This window comes from Colobus angolensis, unplaced genomic scaffold (genome assembly GCF_000951035.1).
Source record: "Colobus angolensis palliatus isolate OR3802 unplaced genomic scaffold, Cang.pa_1.0 Scaffold35, whole genome shotgun sequence".
In the NCBI taxonomy this organism is placed as follows: domain Eukaryota; kingdom Metazoa; phylum Chordata; class Mammalia; order Primates; family Cercopithecidae; genus Colobus; species Colobus angolensis.
The window spans coordinates 915,217-935,983 of record NW_012116821.1 but is presented as its reverse complement, the minus strand read 5'-3'; positions in this window follow the sequence as shown (position 1 = coordinate 935,983).

The following is a 20,767-nucleotide window of genomic DNA, read 5'->3' as shown; positions in this document are numbered from 1 at the left end:
CATTGTTCAATTCCCACCTATGAGTGAGAACATGAGGTGTTTAGTTTTTTGTCCCTGTGATAGTTTGCTGAGAATGATGGTTTCCAACTTCATCCATGTCCCTACAAAGGACATGAACTCATCCCTTTTTATGGCTGCATAGTATTCCATGGTGTATATGTGCCACATTTTCTTAATCCAGTCTATCATTGTTGAACATTTGGGTTGGGTCCAAGTCTTTGCTATTGTGAATAGTCCCACAATAAACATACACGTGCTATTCCTACCAAATAGATTGGGAGAGCACATTCACGTTTAAGGTTTAATGACAGTCTGTTATGTCCTAATGGGAAGCTTTTAGTCCCCACAAAAAGAGACAGTGAAGGGATGAACGGTGTGAGGCAGCTCTGGATGGAGTACTTTCTGCAGAAACATTTAGCAATTTTTATGGGCATTTTTGGGGCCTTATTCACTCATTATTTTGACTACTTAAATAAAAATTAAAATTTTTTTTGTTAAAATCTTTAAAACCAGAAATTTTTTTTTGTTGTTGAAGTGAAAGTAGTTTACATGTAGACAAAACTTTAGAGGTAGCCATGGAAATACAATTTTCAGAATGGAGATACAGAAAATAGTAGACAGCACTGTGAGTTCTCCTAATTGTCCAGTGAATACACATCACATGCATGACCTTAGTCTGACTGTGTGCTGTCCCTGTCAGGGACCCAGGATCCCTAAACATCTAGATTCAGGATTCCCTGTGGCTGAACTTTGTTTCCATTACCTTTCTTATCAATACCAATGGACCCTCCCAAATGGCATACAACCTCCTTCTGTTGAGACTACTGATATCCCAAGCCTACCTACTCCTGGGGAAGTCCCAAACAGGCTCCACTATCTTAGCTAAAGAGACAGCATCAGTCCTTTCAGACAGCTCTATGATCGACTTCAACCACCAGTTCCTAATTTTGGTGGCATTTATTCAATTAATAAATCTATCTATGAGGCCTGGCATGTTGGCGCACGCCTGTAATCCCAGCACTTTGGGAGGCCAGTAAGGGCGGATTTCATGCCTGTAATCCCAGCACTTTAGGAGGCCAGTGAGGGTGGATTGCTTGAGCTCAGCAGTTAGAGAACAGTCTGGGCAACATGCTGAAACTCTGCTCTACAAAAAATACAAAAACTTAGCCCAGTGTGGTAGTGCGCACCTGTGGTCCTAGCTGCTCAGCAGACTGAGTTGGGAGGATCACCTGAGCCTGGGAGGTAGAGGCTGCAGTGAGCCAAGATCATGCCGCTGCACTCCAACCTGAGCAATGGGAGTGATACCCTTCTCAAAAAATAAAGTAATTAATTAATAATAAACCCATCAATGAGGTAAACAACTGAGTACAAAATTTAGACAAAACAGTGAGACAATTATTGTTTTGTCAGTTCAGTATAAGTTTGTAAGAAAACAGAGAATTGGTCCAGAATATAATGACAGATGGGTTAAGAAGTCCCAAGTTTCACCTCATTTCAAGTTGTATTTGTGGATTACCCTCTGACTTAGCAAACAACGACTCAGGACTCACCTCCTATCTGCCTAAGCAGAGTTAAACACTGCTACTCTGGACAGCCTTATATAAATAAGTTATGGACAATATATTGCCAACTTCCACCACCTAATAACACCATGTATTTTTTATGTATTGTTGGGATTCGTGAGTTGGAGGCATATCCATTGAGATGGATAATGGTTGTGCTCTTTTATTTTATGCACTTAGCCTTCTTATTGAGAACTGCATTAATCTTTTGTTTTATAATGCTGAATGCCAGAGAGGTGTCTGTCTATTCTTCTCTGTTAAAAAAAAAGTCCTGTTTTGGCTTCTAATATACTTGCTCCTCTGGTTTCTTCTCTGCTTAGACATTTTTATTAGTATAATTGTTTTTGGAAGCATAAGCCAAAAGCTGGAATCTAAGGAAGCAAAACTTCCTATAGAGCAGATTTATGATCCAATATAAAAAAATCCTTGTACTTTGAAATTCAGTCCCCAAAGTCAACAAGGATTTGATGTCAGAATGTTTTTAAATCATTTTCTAGAGGAGATCTAATACAAGTGCCTTGAGACACTAGGGTTCCTACAAATGGAGTTAAACTTCATATTAATTTGTACTGGTATCAAGCAGTATTAGGTGATTTAACCATCATTAGTTTCAAATTGTTATACAGATTAAATAGCTATTTTATTCTAAATGCAAACACAACAGCACAATACAGAGCTATTGTTTAATTGTTTTAAATAGACTATAATTTTGAATATTTCTAGTATGACGGTTTTCCCCAACTCCTCTGCAATAAGCCATGCTGCAAATGTGAGAACAAGAACAAGTCAGTGAAACACACACCATTACACTACCAAAGAGAGGCTCGGACCTTAAGTAGATAAGAGTTTTTTGCAACTGCAAAACTGTATTGACATCCTAATAATTTTCTTGCTTACAGAACATCAGAGATAGACGGGACCTAGAGTAAAGAAAATTTACTCCAGCACCTTTATTGTACATTGGGCAACCTGAGTGGGTCAGCAGATTACCACGTAGCTATTTAGAGGAAAAGATTAGGTAAGAATGCAGGGCTGCTGTCTTCCACTCTAATGTTCTCTCCACCAGACCGTATCATGTCTATGACCTTAGAAAACCAAAGCAGTCATGTATACATGAAATTATTTGCCAGCCTTAAATGAAAATGGGAAGGATCTCATGATCAATACAAAGGAATCTAATGTTGATATTTTACAAAACGAAACTAGGTAAAACCAATTTTTTTTTTTTTTTTTTTGTCCATTACGAAGAATACTAGCTACTTTATGTTTCCTGTGTTCATTGTTTCATTTTTATTGGCGGTTCATGGGACTTGTTTTCACTGCATCTCTAACCTTGAAACTGCTGTTTTGAAAGCGATGTTTTCTAACCTTTGTCTCTTGTTTCTCACCTATGGGGCAATTATTGTACCTTGTTAAAATTTGAAAAGGAATATCTGTGTCATTTTGCTAACGCTATTCAGAGCTATTACATGTCTACCACCAATTACTCTATTAGATGTACACATTTTCACACTAAGAATGTGACTAAGATCACCGGAATAAGGATCTGAAAGGACAAATCTAATTGACATGTTTATATCAATCTTAAAAATTGAGACCGGGAGCGGTGGTTCATGCCTGTAATCCCAGGACTTTGGGAGGCCGAGGCGGGCGGATGACAAGGTCAGGAGATCGAGACCATCCTGGCCATCACGGTGAAACCCTATCTCTACTGAAAAAAAAATACAAAAATTTAGCCGGGCGTGGTGGCGGGCGCCTGTAGTCCCAGCTACTCAGGAGGCTCAGACAGGAGAATGGCATGAACCCGGGAGGCGGAGCTTGCAGTGGGCCGAGATCGCACCACTGCACTCCAGCCTGGCCGAGAGAGTGAGACTCCGTCTCAAAAACAAAAAATAAAAATAAAAAAATAGAAACGTATGCGTCTCACAATAGCTGACATTTGTTGAGCACTTACTGTGTTCTAGACCCTTGTCAAGTGTCATATATATATACACATACTTTCTCAACTTTATCCTCTGCACAAAACTAAAAGGTGGATTCAATTATTGCTCCAGTGTTGAAGAAAGAGAAGTTCAGAGAGAACTTGTTCAAGATCATATTGCTAGCAAGTGACAGGCTAGGTTCTGATCCCTGGCAATCTGACTCCAGAGCCCTTACCACTGACCTCTGTAACCTAAAGGGCTAGGGCATACTGCCTCAGCTAGATTCTGCTGCCCTTAATTGGCTCCCCAAGCCAGATCAAAATAGGAACCTAGCAAATCTGACTCAGAAAATAGCATAAAGCAACAGAAAACCAACTTGGTTTCACTGATAGTGAGGCCAAGTCAGGGTCCGAGGGCCTCATTAAGAGCCTCACTGGGAGCAGATTTAGGACCATGCCATCTTCAGCGATGCAGATAACAACTTCATGAGATTTGAAGGTCCTTGTTCCAATAGGCTTCATCAATTGCTTTCAATTTCTTATGAAAATAAATTTACAGATACGGAAATGCCAACTCACTGCAGAAAGAAAAGCCTGGTAAACGTTTACTGAATGTAACCCTTTTTAACAGTTTATGGTTCCATTGAGAGGCCTGCTTATAATTTAAAGCAGTGGCATAATTATTCCATTTTCCATAAATGGCTACTGCAATAATACCAAGTTTATAGTTTATAGTTTGTCACAGGGGTGGCAGCACAAATACATACATAGCTGTTGACTTTTAATAAGTCGGATACGTTGGTGATATTCTCTAGCATTAGGAATACTGGATACATATATGAATATGTAGAGACATTTACTTAATGATGTGAATTAACACATCAAAAAAGAAGTAAACACAGCAGACAATGAAATATAGCATGCAAATAAACAAAAATGTTTTCATGTTTTGTAACCTTCGCCTTGCTACCTCTATAATTATCCATTTGCACCGTGTTTTTAGTTAATGTCAGAGTGAAAAATGTCACTACAATCACACGACGTTCTATCAATGTATAAGAAATCACTTCCATTGTAAAACGAAGGATGATAAACCTAAACATCAACCAGCATATGCACATCTGGAAATATTCTGGAGTCCTGTTTCTGAAATGTTAGTATTAAATACCAAAGAATTGCTTAATTATCTGATGCTGTTGCTTTAAGTAAACTTTTTATTATTTCACTTCGAAGTCTAGAATATTGATACTGACATGATTCATAGACGGTGATGACAGTAACCTTTTACCTTTGTTATATCTTGAAAAGTCACTTGGTTTTATGGACTTTTATAGGCACTCGTTTCCAGTAATTGTGTACCATATTTCAGTGAAATCAGATGTATAATGTCACCGGAGAAAAAGATGCTCCAGCCTAATTTTGCCCTACATCTTCTAGATTGAAGGTCACAATGATGTGTTTTTTACATTAACTTAGTACTCCAAGAGAATTACATCTTGAATACATCTACGATGACAGAAAATGACATAATGAATCTTCAGTTAGTGGTCCTCAGGTTTGCCTCATAACACTGTGTTTTCTTCTACTATATTGCTCTGTAATTGTCTATTTCCTGGTTTGTGCCCTACCCCAAATTATAAACTTCTTGAGCTGGTGATTGTATCTTGCTCCTTTTAACCTTCATGTTCTTCTTTGGGTCCTCAGTGTTGGCACAGTGCTTTGCACATGGTAGGCCTGTGCTGTACATTTGTGAAATGGAGAAGAAATGACAAAAAGGGAGAGAGAGAAGCAGGAATCAGAGGGAGGGAGGAAGGGAGGAATTCTGTTACATCCTCTTGACAAACCAAAGAACTCCATCCTTCAAGTCCAAGCAAGGACATACATATGAAAGAAATATCAATTTCTAGATGAAGATATTCACACAAATAATAATGATACCAAAAACAGGCATCAGCAGAATGTTCTGCTGCTATGAAATTTAGAGAAAATTCCTTTGGTTACAATATATTCGGAGTTCTATTCAATTAGGTTAATCAGGCATAAGATCATGCTCATCATTTTTTTTAATAATAATTTGGAAACACTCAAGTAGTGTTTATTGTCTAGTATGAGTCCAATATTATGCTAGCCCCTGAATGAAAAGCAAAAGAAGTTGTGCAATCATCCATTCATTCAGCACTTATTGAGTGTTTAGTCATTTGCCAGATGTGCTGAGCGCTTTCCTTGCCCTTGAGATAATTGCATTGCTCCTGGGAAGCCAAAGAATGCAAGTACAAAACAGAACACTATGAGAACACTGAGATACACATCAGCATTTCATAAGAAAGGTAGTACTAGCCAACATTTAGTAAGTGCTTACTGTGTCAGGCAAGATGCTAAGTATTTTATACACTTTATTTAAAGTTCACTATACTTCATACCCATTGTCATTGATATCCCCATTGCACAGCTAAGAAAACTCAGCTCAAAGCAGTTAGCTACTTTGCCTGTGTTAGTCCACTCAGGACTATCACAAAATACCATAAATGGAGTAGCTTATAGACAATGGAAATATATTTCTCACAGGTCTGGAGGCAGGGAAGTCCAAGGTCACAAGCCAACCAATTCAGAATCTGGTAAGGGTCCACTTCCTGACAAACAGTCGTCTTCTTACTCCAACTTCACATGGCTGAAGGAGGAAGGGGCCTCTCTAGGGTCTCCTTTATAAGGGCATTAATCCCATGCAGGAGGGTTCAGGCTCCACCACTGTGATCTAATTACCTTCTAAATTCTCTAACTCCTAATACCATCACCTTGAGGTGAATTTTAACATATAAATTTGAGGGAGACATAGACATTCCGAACACAGCATTGCCCAAGTCACCAGGTAACAACTTGAGCCAACAGTCTTTCTGGTTCTGAAGTTTATGTACGTAAACACTATGAGCTACAGTTTCTGATCACCTGCCTAAATTTTTGGATGTATATCATACATCCTAAGGAATAGAGAGTCGGTATTGTCTAAAATCATAAGAACAGTTTCATGGAAGAGATTACACTTGAAATACAGGTCTTGAAGTGTTGACACAATTTACATAATGTGAATAGATGGAAGAAAACAGTGATAATTTCAAGGTGGAGGCAGGGAACGGTAAGTCCCAAAACGTCAATGGAAACTTCTGTAAAATGATGAGTTCTACCTAGAAGCAGATAATTTAGTGGGGCCAAAGCTTGCAGTTGTTAAATCTACCAAGATGAATGGACGTGCTCAGGATGGCAACCTCAAGCTCCTGAACCACCATATCAACCCCCGAGCCTCACCGTCGCCCCATCCATTATGATGCCAAGTTCTGTTCCTTTAACCTTTGAATCCGTTTCTCCTTTCCCTCCTCTACCACCCAAACCTTTAGTTCAAGGCTTCCCAAGTTCTTCCTGGCATTAATTCTCCAATATTAACCTGCTTTGTGACCCCGTGCAAGTTACTAAATCTCTCTAATCCTCAGTCTTCCTCCTAGCGAATGGGGCATGATAATAAAACCTTTCTCACAGGCTAGTGTGTGTATTGAGATAGTGCATGTAAAGTCCATACCTCAGTGCCTGGAAAATAGTATGAAATGATAGGAGAAGAAAAACTTTTCTTCCTCTACCCTCTTAGGTTCAGTTACTGGTGGCTGACAAATTAAGCTGATGAAAGACATATTAACAAGAGGGGAAAAATATTTACTTCCATACATATTTATGTCTTAGAGCCTTTCCTGTGTCTGCTATTCCTCAATTGCCTCAAAATCAGTGCTCGAAATGATCCTTATGCCAAATGACATATTTTGGGGGTAGAATATTTTAGTCCCCTTCAAACTCAATAAATATTAGCTCTGCCGTGTTTATATCTTGTCTCTTTATGATTTGCCTCTCCTATTATCCATCTCTTAAACTCTGGCTTGAGTTATCTTTCCAACAATACATCTATAATCATCTCAGTCTGCTGCTTTAAAATTTACCAATGATTTTTAACTGCCTCTAAGATCAAACCCAAACTGTTTGGTCTGATGTTAGCCTTGTGACCATTTGTCTATTGGTAGATTCACTTAATTCAAAACAAATAAGTAAGCCCATTTAGGAACTATCCCAGATACACAACAACAATAACGACAACAGTAAACTTTGTAATTCAAAAGCTAGTGCTCAAGGCGAAGTTCTGGACTAGAAATTGAGGTTTGGATGCATCATCATGTGAACTCAGCTTCAAGTTCTGAAATGACTACTATATTGTCATTTCTACTAGAACATTCCGGAGTATCAGCATGTGGGTGATCCATGGGCATGGCTGAGATTACTGATGGAGAACATGTAGCATAAGACAAAAAAAGGGGTCTAGAGTAAAATCTTTGGAATCCCAACATTTAAGGGACAAAGGCAGGGGAGTCCATGAAGGAAACTGATAAGGAACAATTTAGAGAAATTGAATGGGAACCAGATGAAGCTGCCACTAAAGTCAAGGAAAGAGGAAGCAAAGAAGAGAGTGACCAACCACATGTGTCAATAGATTCTGTAACTAGAAAGCCATCTGTGAAGTGTGCCATGGCAGGTGTGGAAACAACTGCACTTACCTGAAAAAGAATGGTAAGTGAGAAAATGAAAGCAGGGATTATAGGCTATTTTTCTAGGTGCTTCTCGGTGAATTGAAATACATAGATATCCTACCCTCTACCCCTGCATCTCCAAAAGCCAAAATATTTAGTTTTCTTTAAAGGAATGTCTTTATTTGATAGTAGCTTTCGACATTGGCTGCTCATTAGAATCACTTTAAGATGCTTGAAGAAGTAGACACCCTAGCCAAATGCCAGAAATTCTGATCTAATGAATTTTTAAGTCTATGTGGCATCTTTACATTTTTAAAAAACTTCCAAAGTGATTCAAATATGCAGCCGGATTTGGGGATTCTTGCCATAGGCTGCAGGGAAGGACTCTACCACCAAGCCTCCTGGCCATCTCACCAAGGAAACATGGGGATTTCTGTTGCATGTATAGAGGAGGAAAAAGATCTTTCCTTCAATGCTTCTAAGTTCTCAGCTGGGGCCTGTGTAACAAAGAAAGATTCACAAGAGAAAAACAAAGAGATGCTTATTAACATGTATATCTCATATATGTGTGGGAGAAATTCTAGGAATGAGCAAAGATGTGGCTTGGAACTGTGGCTTATGCAGCATCTTCAACAAAGAACAGTAAGTTTGTAGGGAAATGATAAGACAAAGGAAAGTGGTTTTAGGCTTCCAGTGGCAGCACATGTGGGCTGGCAAATGTATGAAAAACTAATGGTAGATAAGGACTAGTTAGTAGAGTTTATCACATAGATTCCTCTGGTGTCGATTTCAAGCAGATAAGTTGTCACTGGTGATTAACTCTTGTCCTTCCTGGTAGACAGGAGAGAAAAGACAACTTTGAAAATTTATGTCCTGTTTTTAGGCAAATAAGGGAAGAAAAAGAAGCTCTTATATCTGCTTTTTCTGGATTGCCTTCAGCTCAAAATAATCCTTATGTCCAAGTTTTGGCATGTTTTGAAGTGATTATTCCGGTTTCCTTCACATGAGAGGAATTTTCAGTCACAATAATTAATGTGTTTTATGTACCTCTGTTGCACTATGCCCAGGGATTGATGTATATCATTTCTGTGTATCCTCATAGTCAATCTGTAAGGTATGTATTGTAAGTATCCCCTCTATCCCAGCTATGGAAACTGAGGCCTGGGAAGATTCATACTTTAGCTGAATTCATCCAGCTAAACTTTGAGCCAGGATTCGCAAGAAACCAAGCTGCAGACTCCAGCTGACTGTGTGCCTACCTCGGCTGTCTCCCACCTTTAAATTATCAATCCCGCCGCAGAAGCATTATGGCTGGCAACACAGAATAACCAAATAATCAAGCCCTATGGCTACTTAAACAAAAGAAAATGCCATACATAAAGATTTAAGACTAAATAACAACACAAAACTAACTACACTGTCATTTCTACTAGAATATTCAGGAGTATCCTGTTGAAAATTTCCAAAATTATTCTTGGCTAACATCATTTACTTGGCTAACTATGTACTCCTGAAATTTAATTAGCAATCCAGCATAATCCAGACAGACCACTAGACAGAAAATTAATTTTGCTTAAACTAACCCTGAACCTGAATGACACTTCTGTCCTACCTTCTTAAGTGACCCCAAACTGAATGGACACAATGACATAAACCTAAATAATGATTTACTAGAGCAATTACCAACAGTTTGACATTTTCTCATAAATTAGCTGCATAATAAAGCATCCTAAATTTACACATAACTGAAAGTTTGTAAATTATTGAAGACAGGTGAGCAGAAGAGTATCACCAGCTGCCCTGAATTGTAACTTATTGTAACCAAAATTCATGTCCTTAGGCATGCACTTGGGAGCGTGCATACATATAAATAATGCCTGTCCTCAAGGAGTAGACACAAATATGTTAGCATGTATGTGCATACATTTTCACTTTGCTTGTTCATTTTTCACTTTGCTATAAAGATATACTCAAAACTGGTCAATTTATAGAGAAAAAAAGGTTTGACTCACAGTTCCACATGGCTAGGAAGGCCTCAGGAAACTTACAATCATGGTGGAAGGCAAAGAGGAAGAAAGGACCTTAAGTACAAACAGGGGAAATTCCAGACTCTTATAAAACCATCAGATCTCATGAGAACTCACTCACTGTCTCCAGAACAGCATGAGGGAAACCCACCCCCGTGATCCAATCGCCTCCCTCCCTCCACAAGTGGGGATTACAATTCAAGATGCGATTTGGGTGGGGACACAGAGCCAAACCATATCAGTGCATGTATGCAACAAATGCTTACATGCTCCTTAACGTTGAAGAGCTTAGATCAATCACCGCACCTGCAGTTGCACTGATAGCCATGGCATTATAGGAAGGGAATAAACAATGGATGCTTTTTTAATTTGTAAGCGACAGGATGAAGAATATTGTGGATTTTCCCCACCAGACTGTAACAATATTAAGGTAAATCAAATTTTGCACCTCATTTATTTAACAACGTTGTTTTTCAGTTGCTATAGGGTGTTTTTTTTAGCCTTTCAGAATACAAGGCTGCACAAATTTCCTGGTACTTATTTTTGAAAAGAGAAAAAAAAATGTTAGCTCTTGAACACTTAATTACAATTGGCTACGCTTCTTTTCTTTTATTAAGTGATAATTTATGAAAGACTACTTCAAGATCGTCTAAAACACTGCCTTTGGAAAGACTAAAGCAAGGCAATATGTAATCACAATGTAATGTAATCAGAATACTTAATTAACATGTCATCATCAAAGAAGAAAATAACCTCCTAGCATTTGCACCCAAAAGTCAACAACAGGACCCTATTTAAAAGGCTATATATGCTTTTAAAATATTTTTAATGGAGAAGACATGTCCATTTATAATGTTTGCTCAATCACTCTTACATTTCAAATAGAAAATAAAACCTGGCCTAGAACTTTGTACTAAAGGGCTACTGCCTCTGGTCTTCAAAATCAATTCACACACCCCTCTACCTCCCCAGCTTCCAACAGCTTCTCATTACTCACCAGCTCAATACTTCTCCATTCACATCCTCCTCCATCTACTCCATACATTTCTTCTTTCAGCTGAGTCTTGGACTCCTATTTAGGGCTGTTCTCCAAAATCAAGGCTTTGTTATTTTTAATTTCTGATTAATTTTTTCCCTTTTAAGGATCCATAACATATAGAAATACAATCACAGAAAATGACTGGGGAAATGGAGAGAACATTATTTTATACACACAATCAATGGCAAAACCCAGGTTAAAAGATTAATTTGAAAATTAGCCTGGCGTGATACCGCATGCCTGTAGTCCAAGCTACTGAGAAGGCTGAGGCACAAGAATCGCTTGAACCTCAGAGGCAGAGGTTGCAGTGAACTGAGATCACACCACTGCACTTCAACCTGGGTGTCAGAGTGAGCCCCTGTCTCAAGAAGAAGAAAAAAGAGATGAATTTGATTAAGAATCTTGAAGATAATATTAAGAATTCTAATAGAAAACATAGCTCAGAATTAAGTGCCTTTTATACATACTCCTATTCGTGGACATGAAGTGCTTTAAATTTTATTACTGTTTTTAAAAACTGCAATGTACTTTTTGTGTATATCTCCTTGAATACATGGCGTGAGTTTCATTAAAGCAGGTATCTAGCAGAACTGCTAGGTGGTAGGGTTCACAAACATCCCCATCAACTGCATACTACTAAATGGCTTTCCAAAGTGGTTATAAAAACATTCCCACCAGCAGATAATAAGAGTGTTTTTTCCTTTCTGCCTGACAACTCAGTATAGTCTGGCATTTTAATTTTCACCAAATTGGTAAGAAAAAGTGGTACTCTGTTCTTCAGCTTTATTTCTCTGATTATTAATAAAGTTAAATTTCCTTTTACATGTGTTGACCAATTTGATTTTCTCTTCTCAAAGTTGCCCAGTTTCATTTGTCTAGTTTTCTAGAAGGTTCTTTGTATCTTTCTTATAGATTTCTAGAATTTCTTTTATGTCTTCCTTATATTAAAGATACGAATCCTATGCCAGTTAAATATGTTAATTTTTTTCTTTCAATTTTCACATTATTTTAACTGCATATGGCACTTATTAGTGTATATATTAGAAGTTTAATTTCCATATGGTCAAATTTATGTATCATATCTATATTATAAATCTTCTTTAGAGTTGTGCTTTTTGTATCTTGCTTAAGACATCTTTTTCTATTTCCAGATAAATCTATCTTCTGTATTTTAATCCAATAATTTCAAAATTTTGGTTTTTAACTTAAGACATTTAATCCCACAGAAATGATTTGTACATGGTGTGAGGAAGGGACCTAATGATATTTTTCCCATAATGAAAGCCATTTATTTTTTAATGTGGATTCAACAGTCCCTCTTCTGCCCTCTGTTCTGCAATCTCTCATATAAGTTTTCACATACAGTGAATCTGCTTCTAGACATTATATTCTGTACTATTCAGCAATTTATTTGTGTCCCAAAACCACATAGTTTTATATTATATATGAGTTTTTTATATATAAAGCTTTATATCAAGTCTTGGTACCTGATCCAACAGTTATCCTTTCTTTGCTTTTGTCTATTTCTCCTGTTTAATTTTGTTTTCAGAATTGTCACAGATATTTTTGGACTTTTACTTTTTCATACTAATTTTTTAATCTGTTTATGAAATTTCAGAAACATAGTGGTGGGATTTTGATTGCAATTGTATTGAATCTAAAGATTGATTTGGGGAAAATTGGTTTTTATGGTTGTTAGTCTTCCCATTCATAAAAATGGTTTATCTCTTGATTACTTTAATTCTACCTCAATGTTCTTCAACAAAATTTTCCATAAGAGTCTAACACATCTTTTTGTTTTGTTTTGTTTTGATTTTTTAGAGACAGGGTCTCACCATGTTGCCTAGGCCTGTGTCCAACTCTTGGCCTCAAGCAATCCTTCTGCCTCAGCCTTTCAAAGGCATTGGCATTATGGGGCTGAGTCGCCATGCCTGGCCTCATCTTTTAATTTTGTTCCTGGTTACCTCAGAAATGTTATTGTCATTGTAAATGGGAAATACTAATTGAATATATTTTAGAAATAGAAAATCTATTAATTTGTCTACATTATTATTTTATGTAGTAACTTTCCTAAAATTTTGTAGTAGGTATAATATTTTGTCAGTTGATTCTCTTGGATCATATATTTAGATAATCATCTGCAGTCTATCTTTTTCTTTACAATTCTATACATTGTGGTTTTATTTCTTGTCTCATCTTGTTGATTAGGTTCATGAGAACAAGGCTAAATGATTACAGTGAACATCCACGCCTTATGCAGTGCTTTAATGGGAATGTTTTTAAATTTTATCATCAAGTATAAGATTTAATATACCTTTTGGTTAGATGATTTTCTTTCATTTAAGGGCTTGACTCTAATCCTACTTTATTAAGAATTTTTATCATAAATAAGTATTGTTTTATAGAATAATTTTTCTCCATCTATTGAGATGAACATATGGATTTTGATCTGAATTTACTAATGTAGTACATAATATTAGAGAATTTTCTTTTTTGTTTGTTTATTTTTTAAAAAAAGTTTTAACTTCCACAGTATGTGCACAGGATGTGCAGGTTTGTTACATAGGTAAACGTGTGCCATGGTGGTTTGGTATACCTGTCAATCCATCACCTAGGTATTAAGCCCAGCATGCATTAGCTATTTTTCTGAATGCTGTCCTCACCCCCCTGCCCTCCCCCAACAGGCCCCAGTGTGTGTTGTTCCCCTCCCTGTATCCATGACTTCTCATTGTTCAGCTCCCACTTATAAGTGAGAACATGCGGTGTTTGGTTTTCCGTTCCTGTGTTAGTTTGCTGAGGATAATGGCTTCCATCTCCATCAATGTCCCTATAAAAGACATGACCTTGTTCCTTTTTATGGCTGCAAAAATCCTTGCATTCCTCAAATAAACACTAGTTGGCCCTAACAGATTTTGCTACATACCCTTATATTCAGTTTGCTCATATCTTAGTTAGGAATTTTACAACGTTTCAAAATGAAATTGTCTATGATTTCCTTTTCTTGTATTTTCCTTATCTAGTTTGATTATCAAGATTATACTAGCATGGAATTACTTTTATAAGGCAGACCTCTTCTAAAGTTTCCATAAACCTCTTGTAAACCTACCAGGCCTGTCGTCTGATCACTGAATTAGAAAAGAACAGGGTAGACTTGATTATCAAAGCATGTCTTTATTCATTACTGTTCTACTCGCATCTTCTATTTCTCCTTGAATATACTGCACTAATCCCTATTTTTCTGGAAAATAACATATTTTATCTAGTGCTCTAAATGTTATAGAGTTGTTGATAGTATATCTGATGCTTTAAAAATATCTATGTTTTTGAGTTAGTTGCTTTTATCTTTATTATTTTGTCTTATCTTTCATTATTTCATGCTCTTATTTAATGACCATCTTCCTCTTATAACTCTATTTTAAACATGTTTATCTTAAAGTCTCTTTCACATCTATTATTTCTTTTTCTAGAATTTTTTATTGTGGAAAATATTAGAGAGGATAATATTATGTATCCCTATGTGCCTGTCCCAGATTCAAAAGTAATAAATTCTGTTCCAATCTGTATTCATTTATCTCTACCTACTTCCTCTTACCCCTTGATTATTTTGAAGTAAATCTCAGACATTGTGTCATTGCATCTATGCATATTTCCATACATATCTCTAAAAGATAAGGACTCTTTTTAAAATATAACCTCAGTAACATTGCCATCCCTGAAGATATTTTTTAAATTATTTAATGTTAGCAGATTCACTCAGTGTCCAGTTTTCTTTACTCTCTCAAAATTTTTTATGATTTTATTTACCAGTTAGATTTTCATTAAATCAATACACTGAAACTACTTAATATCACTTGTTTCTTTTAATCTAGAGATTTCCTCAAACTTTTGAATTGTGCTTTGTTGTTTGAAGAAACTAAGTAGGCTGTCCTATAAAGCATTTCATAGACTAGAATTTTCTAAGTGCATCTGGATATTATTTTAAATATCCTTTATACCCAATTTATGGTTAGATATAGCAGCCCAATCAAATGAAGTTTGAATATTTTATTTAGCAAAATACTTCAAAATATTATATGCAATTAAAAAATCATAATGTCTGATTGAATTTCTGTTTGTGGTGTTAGCAGCCAATGATGATAAATTTCCTAGGTCCACTGAAGTTGGGATTAGTGTTAGGGTTAGGGTTAGGGGTTGCAAAGTGATCATTCTTAATTATTTCTTTCGAGATCATAAGCTTGAGTACAGTACACCTAAAAAGAGAAATTCTCTTTGCCAATTATCTGCTTACCCCGGGTACAGTTCAAACAGAAAGATAACACAAAAATGTGAAAATGTTTGATTTTTTCCAATTATTTATCCGTTTCCAAAATAAGTTGGTGCCCCAACAGCTTCCAAAAGTGACTAATGAAGTGCTTGTTTTTTAGTATCTTTCTGAACTCATGCATTTAAGCTTATTTGATATGTTATTATCTCTATTGGTCCTCAAATTATCCTGTATCTGGCCAGTGGTAACTTTTTCAATTTGATCTTCAGGCTCCTTGACATGTTACTTGGAGTCTTTGCCAGTTTCCTTGCTTTCTAATGTGACTAAATATTCTAGGCTCTTATAAACTTCCTGCTGCAATCTTAGACTCAGTCATTTCTCCATGGATTTGTGGTTTCTTTTACCAATAAATGGCATTTAGAAACCACAACGTGAGCCAAGGGACGTTCATTGCTCTTCGGCACTTGGTTGTTCTTATTTTTTCTGGACGTTTTCAGTGAACATAGAAAATAATCTTGGGGGGAGGGAGAGTATCAGGATAATAGCTAATGCATGTGGGGTTTAATGCCTAGGTGATGGGTTGATAGGTGCAGCAAACCACCATGGCACAAATTTACCGATGTAACAAACCTGCACATCCTGCACATGTATCCCAGAACTTAAAACTAAATTAAATTAAATTTTAAAAAATAAAATAGTATTTTAAATAAAATATATCATTGTTTTTACTGATACTTCTCTTTTAAACCCATAATTATAGAATTTCTACTTAGCTTCATTGATCTCACTTCTGTATCTTTTTCCCCCATGCAGAAAACCTGAGTTCTCAATAACACTAATGTAAACATTCATTTTTCTTTATCCTTGAATACACACAACAGTTTTGACAAAAGTATTTCCACTAAAATTATATTTTACTTCTTTTTATTCTTATAGCATAGGCCTCAAAATGTAGGCAAATTACTTTTTAAAAAAATAACTTGCAATAATTCCTCTCTGTATAGTTATTGCTCTGTTATTCCTGATCATTTAGACAGTACCCTATGTATTGTCTATGGACTGTCTTACTTTGTACTGAACCTTGTATGTGTTAAAATTTCTATATGTGAGGTCATCTCTATCTTAAGGGAAACTCAACAGTAGAGCTCTACGTTGCATGAGATATTTACCGGTGCTTCTGCCAAGCCCCTAGTTAGGAACCATTTTTACATAAATTTGTGGCTCTGTGTTACATCACTTTTCAGGTAAGTTTAGGGTTACAATTCTCAAGGTAATTCTGTTTTCTCCCACAATAAAGGATGAACCATTGTCTCCCAGGCTTACAAGCAAAGATTTTTTTATTCCAATTAATAGACAGGGCAGTGATTTCACAGCTTCTTCCAACAGGCAGGAAACCTGGTACCATGTCGTGGGTATGCCTGGGGAATGTTCTCTAACCTGTGGTTCTTAAGGTAGAGTTCCATGCTGGAACCCCCATGCATCCCTACTGCTTTGTATACACTCTGCATTTGGGAATCTAGAGTTTTCCATTCTTGTCATAAACCTGGTTATGTATTCCTTGATATTTACAAATATTATAACTGGCATATCTATGTATTTTAAGTAGTAGTGGAGCTCCTTGTACCCATGAAGGCCGCAGCCGTGACCAGAAGTCTCAAAAAGTAAACTTCCACAGATAGGTTCACACAGTTCAGAAAATCCAGGTAACATCTTGAAGCTTTCTTCATCCAGATATTTTGGTATTTGTAGACATCTGAATACTTGCCTCAATTTTTCACCTAGAAACTGGAGTTCATGTAGATGTATATCCGGTTTAATTTTTGGTCATTATTTCAAATGATTTTTAAACATTTAATGTATGTTCTGTAATATTTTTACCTTTAACGTGATAGTTAAATTCTCGGTAACTCAATGAGAATGCTTTATTGCATTCTAAATAATGTGACTTCACCTAATACAAAAATACACCTTTTAAAGCTTACTAGAAGCTACAGGCCTGGAAGTTTTTTCTCTAGGTGTGCATCAAGCACTTCTTAGAGGCACTGTCTTGCTGGATCACTATTTAGTAAATTGTTCTGAAGGAGATTTTGAGTCTCTTCAAGTGCCTTTTCATTTAAGTTACCAGATTCCTCAAATTTAACCCCCATCCCATTTTTAAAGTTCAGTTTTTTAAAAGAGAAAGAATTGTGTTTTTTCAACATTGTCTTCTATGTCTTGTTTAAAGACATGTGTTATAACTTAACATGATTTAAAGAAGATATTTTAAAATTAAATTTATCACTTGGCAATTTGATTTGTAGGCTAAGGAGTGCTAAGTTTTACAAATGAAATACTTTTAAATAAATCATAATTAATTAACTATGCAAACATTTCCAATAAATTTGGATACATAGTTAGATGACTAATTACAGTTCAGAAAGGTTAGAAATTGTAATACTATTTTTTAGCTTGGTTAATATAATATTTTAATTGGGGTTGCTTTGATCATTGTGAGTGTCAGAGACAATAATTTTTCAAGCTTAGATGATTTTGAAATCATATGGTTATAGTATTAGCAGCTTAATATAAAATGTGGTGCTGTCCACAAAGTTAAAAGAAATTATTTTGTCATAATAAGCTATATTAATTTAATTATTTGTGTATATGGTTCTATTTTTTTATTTGAAAATGAAAGCAGAGTGGTAGTTGATAAATGTAGTTCCTGAAAGAGAAAAAGGAATTCTTTGATATTTGAAATAATTCTATAGGAAAAAAACTTTAGCCTCCATAGATTTTATTATTTCACATAGCAGATTTTTTAAGCTTCCCTTAATTCATGCTTTCATTCTGTAAGCCTTCATATGGGGCTCAACAATGGGTTAGGGGCTACCACATCCTGAGTTAACTTTCACACACTGATATGGTTTGGCTGTGTCTCCACCCAAATCTCATCTTGAATTGTAGCCCGCATAATCTCCATCTGTCGTGGGAGGGACCCAGTGGGAGGTAATTTAATCATGGGGGCAAGTTTTCTCATGTTGTTCTCGTGATAGTGAACAAGTCTCAAGATCTGATGGTTTTATAAAGGGCAGTTCCCCTGCACGCACTCTCTTGTCTGCCGCCATGTAAGACATGCCTTTGCTCCTCCTTCGCCTTCCACCACGATTGTGAGGCCTCCCCAGCCATGTGAAACTGTGAATCCATTAAATTTCTTATTGTTTACAAATTACCCAGTCTTGGGTATTTCTTCATAGCAGTATGAAAATGGACTAATCCACATGCCCTTCCCTGATCTACTGCGAGGCCTTCCTACTTCCAGCTCCCAGGCTCACTCCCTTCAGTCTTTCCTCCACCCTGACACCCAGGCCACCTCTGATACAGCAGTCTGGGGCCAGTATCCCTGTGTTTCATGCTCTTTCAGGGCTTATCATCCCCTACAGTGGAAGTCCCAAACAGAGGGGGTGCGGGAGGGGGCTCCATGAGCCATTTCTAGGCAACAGATGTGCTTCTTGGATTCATATTGTGATTTTAGTCTCATTTTTGTTTTAATCTGAGGTTGTTTCCAAATTAAAGAGAGTTTCATGTAAAATTCTAGAAATCTGACTTTCCTTTAAAAATTGAAAAGATGTAATAAGGTTGGCCCACATTCCTTCCAGAGCCAAGCAGAGGCTGCCCCCTTTAGATGAAGTCACTACTCTGGTCAGTTCGGGGGCTTCAGGCACCTCTGGCCCTCTTGACTCATTAACAGAGACTGCCTGGAATCCGGATCTGTGGCCCATGAATGCAGGCTCAGATCCAAATTTATTATTTTTCCTAGAAGGCTGTGGTAGGTTGAATTATGACCCCCAAAAGATATGCCCACCAGGAACCTCAGAATGTGACTTTATTTGGAATAAGAGTTTTTGTAGCTATAATTAAGGGAAGTATCTTGAAGTAAGATCTTCCTGCATTAGGGCAGGACTCCAATATGACAGCAAGCGTCCTTATTAGGCATGGAAAAGGAAATTCAGAGATGAACAGAGAGAAGCAATCCATGTGAAGATGGAGCATGGAGGCAGAGACTGGAATGAGAAGGCAGCCCCAAGCCAATGAACACCGGGGTTTGCCAGCAGCCATCAAAAGCTACCAGACAGGAACAGAGGGGATTCTCACTCAGAGTCTCCCAAGGGAACTAGCCCTGCACCTACCTCGATTTTGGACTTCTGATCTCCAGAACTGTGAGAGAATAAAATCTGTTGTTTGCAGCTCCAACTTTGGGGACTTTGTGGTGGCAGCATGAGGAAGCAAATAGGACCCTGGGTGACCTGGCCCAGGCTACCATTCCCATATCCTCTTACTTACCCTGCCTTCACCACTGACCTCTGTTTCCACACTGGCAGTTCCCTCACACTCATCTGGTTTTGTGACTCTGTTCCTGCAACTGCTTCTTCCCCTGTCTGGAAGACTTTTCACATCTCTTTTTTCCTGGTGAAATTCCAAATTGTTAAGACTCCTATACTCCTTATCCCCAGACTGAGCACACTGCTGCCCGAGGGACATTGCTATTCCTTGAGCTACCACACAGCTTTTTAGCACTTTCCACATGAGGCTGAGGAAGAAACCTTGCAAAGGAGGTCATATTTGACCCAATTCTTGAAGGGGGTTACATTTATGAGGCATAGGATTGTTAATTTTATGTGTCAACTTTGCTAAGCTACACTGCCCAGTTCTTTGGTCAACCCGCAGTCTGATTGCCACCATGAAGGTATTTTTAGATGTGATTGAAATTTGAGTCAGCCAATTTTGAGCAAAGTACATTACCCTCTGATATGGTTTGGCTGCGTCCCCAGCCAAATCTCAACTTGAATTGTATCTCTCAGAATTTCTGCGTGTTGTGGAAGGGACCCAGAGGGAGGTAATTGAATCATAAGGACCAGTCTTTTCCATGCTATTCTCATGATAGTGAATAGGTGTCACGAGAGCTGATGGATTTATCAGGGGTTTCTGCTTTTGCTTCTCTCTCATTTTCTCTTGCCACCACCATGTAAGAAGTGCCTTTTGCCTTCTGCCATGATTCTGAAGCCTCCCCAGACATGTGGAACTGTAAGTCCAATTAAATCTCTTTTTCTTCCCCATCTCAGGTATGTCTTCATCAGCAACATGAAAACAGACTAATACAATACATTGGTACCAATAGAGTGGGACATTGCTGAAAAAATACCCCAAAATATGGAAGCGACTTTGGAACTGGGTAACAGGTGGAGGTTGGAACGGTTTGGAGGACTCAGAAGAAGACAGGAAAATGTGGGAAAGTTTGGAACTCCCTAGGGACTTGTTGAATGGCTTTGCGCAAAATGCTGATAATGATACAGACAATAAAATCCAGGCTGAGATGGTCTCAGATGGAGATGAGGAACTTGTTGGGAAATGGAGTAAA